This window comes from Rhinolophus sinicus, chromosome 12 (genome assembly GCF_057876585.1).
Source record: "Rhinolophus sinicus isolate RSI-liver-muscle chromosome 12, RSI-T2T, whole genome shotgun sequence".
NCBI lineage: Eukaryota > Metazoa > Chordata > Mammalia > Chiroptera > Rhinolophidae > Rhinolophus > Rhinolophus sinicus.
The window spans coordinates 31,867,588-31,870,690 of NC_142512.1; positions in this window are offsets into that span (position 1 = coordinate 31,867,588).

Consider the following 3,103-nt stretch of genomic DNA (forward strand, 5'->3'; position numbering starts at 1 on the left):
AATGGAGCAGCTAATATGTGTATCCAAGTAAACACACACAAAAATACATATAAATAGATTAGCAAGACAAATAACTTTTCAGAAGCCTTCCCATTTTGCTGGTTTTAAACTCTGAAAACCTAAACAAACAAACAAACAAACAAACAAAAAATATATATGTATATATTTTTTTTTCCTCTTTTTTTTTTTTCTCCCATGTAGTTGGGGAGGAGTGTAGAACAAGAAACTTTGGAGAAAGCAGACCTGCTTACATTTTTTAGGTCTTTCCTTTTTCTTTCCCATTTCTGGCTCCTGAAATGACTCTGCCCTGATGGGCTGTGTGATTAAAATCACATTGGAGAGTATGCTGTACACTAGCATGGGCCAGGACAGATGGAGGGCATATGCATGGATGTTCCCCGCCCCTCTTCTTTTCTGGTTAAACTTCAGAAGCTCATGCTTCACTTTGGAAACTAGATTTGGGTGTGGACTATTCTGTGTGCTGCTTGACCATGGAGAGGACTCAGTGATGAGGCTTAAAGCACCTTGGGTAATACCCTCATGATGCTGTTGGGGGGACTGTTAGAGACGGTGGAGTACCATGGGGAAAAATGAACAGCTGTTAAGAATAAATAAATCTTATCAGGTCACTCTTCAGCTTAAAATCCCTCCGTCTTGTTGGTGTTCCCGGATAAAGTCCAACATCCTTGCCATAGCTCTCAGACTCTCCCATGACCTGACTGCCTACCTCTTTGGCCACATGTGAAATGCCTCTCCTTTACTTTCATCGCCCAGCCATACTGGCCTGTGGTAATTCCTCAGACGTGACTGCTCTCCCACCTGAGGGGCTTTTGTGCAACTGGTTCCTTCCTTGTGAAACGGTTTTCTTCCCCAGCTTTCACCCAGCCAATTCCAACATGTTCTTCACTGACCCCTCAAACATGGTTAGTGCCCCCAGTTTTACAGCCTCTAGCTTCCTTTACTGAGTGAATAAATGATTTAGAAAAGATTGTCCTTTCTCAAAACTCATCACCCTTCCAACAGCTTGCTCATTGTGTCTTCTTCAGACCATAAGCTCCTGGAGGGCAGACACCAAGCCTGTCTCATTCATCCCAGAAACCACCATGCCTATCCCCTTGCCAGATGGTCACTAGACTCAAGAGATATCTGTTCAGTGAATACATGTCTCAAAGCTTTTAAAGATAATTCTCTGAGCCAACTGGGTGGTGCTACCAGAAACACGAGAACCAAATGGGCTCTTCCTGCTTTGTCGCTCCCAAATCCAGCTGGGAAATCAGCAGGTTTGAATGGCAGGCATTATAGATGGGGATTTGGGGTGAGGAATCTCAGCCAGGAAGCCAGGCCAGGACTCTCACTGTGAAATAGGAACATTTTCAAGGGAAGTGACCCTCTGCTGGAACTCCTCAGTTCCACGGTGGTCATTAACTTTGAATTATTATGCAGTGTGAATAATTCGCCTGTGGAAAAAATTTAGCACCAACAGGAGTGCTACTTTTTTTCATTAAAATCCTGAAATCCTGACTAATCTCAGCTGGACTCAGTCCAGACTGCACCATTTCTGAAACATTAAAATAGAACCCGTAGCCACACCAGCAAAGACAGCCCGTAACAAAGAAAGGAAATTAGTTCTTTAAGGAAGGATCAATGGGAACCTGGGGAATCTAGAACCCCCAAAATGATGACTTGAGGAAATAATTTGACTTCAATTAAATTACTAAATAATACTAAGTTATTATTTAATGTAATGAAATATCTATAGATGGGTTTGCTGTCATTCTGGGAATGTACCATTTGGTGAATCTTCTCTAAATCATTTTACTCACTCAGTTGCCATTTGAATACCCACTACATTACTACCAGAGAGGGCCATAATCAAAGTGAAATAACTGTTTCTATCCACAAAGATCTTAATGTCTATTCAGAGACACAGACCTGGGAAAAATAAGTGAAACAAAGTGCTAAGGAACGGCAATATATTTATAACTTCCAAATTCCAAATGATACAACCAGCCCCTATAAGGCATACTCTGAAAACTCAGGTGCAACCTCCAGTTCTATATTGTGTGTGCCTCTGGCCCAGGGGTTCTGTTTCCCACATAACCTCATATTTCAGTGCTGTATACGACTGTCTTCTTCTCCAAATTAGCAAGAAAAAATGCAAAAGAGCCATCACTCAACTAATTATAGCAAACTTAGTGGCTACTGTGTTTCCCCGAAAATAAGACCTAGCCGGACAATCAGCTCTAATGCATCTTTTGGAGCAAAATTAATATAAGATCCAGCCTTACTTTACTATATTTTACTTATATAAGACCAGGTCTTATATTAATTTTTGCTTCAAAAGACGCATTAGAGCTGATTATCCGGCTAGGTCTTATTTTTGGGGAAATGGTATTTTTTTTCTGTCTTACCTTGAAACTCAGTATTCTTAGTACTCTCAGAGCTCTTAGCAAATTATCAAACACTTTAACAAACATTTAAGTTTATGGTTTGCCTGACACCATTTCATGTTGATTTTCTGCTCACAGACGATAATCTTAGTGCATGTGTTTCAATGATTATACATAAAATTTCAATTTGATCTTTGCAACATGAGGCATTTAATTTAGTTTATCTAAAATTAAGTTACAGCTAGATTACTGATAATGGCACTTTAATGGTAAATTTATGAAGTATTCATTTAGTTGCATAATTCTATCCATATGACAAAGACTGGGGCAGGGGTCTGCACATGGTTTAAAGGGAATCATAAGATGGTGTGAGATTAATAGAGAGAAATGCTGTCTCTTTTTTTTTGGCTCAGTGTGAGCCTGGGAAGATGCAGGCCTACCTTTTTCTGTTAGCAGTAATCCTGCCACCAACCATAGCCCAACATCAAAGATAACTTGAAGAAGAGAGCTGAATTCCAATGTCAGTTTGAGCATCTGTATCAACCCCTACCTGAGGCAACTCTACGCCTGGCCTTGCACGTAAGTGAGCCTAAGATTCTTTTTCATGTTCAAGTCCATGAGTTAGATTGGATGTGACCTGGAAACCAAAAAGACCAAATTGATATATTCTCACAAAAGGAACAAGATAGGAAGGAAGCTACAGACAGGACAAG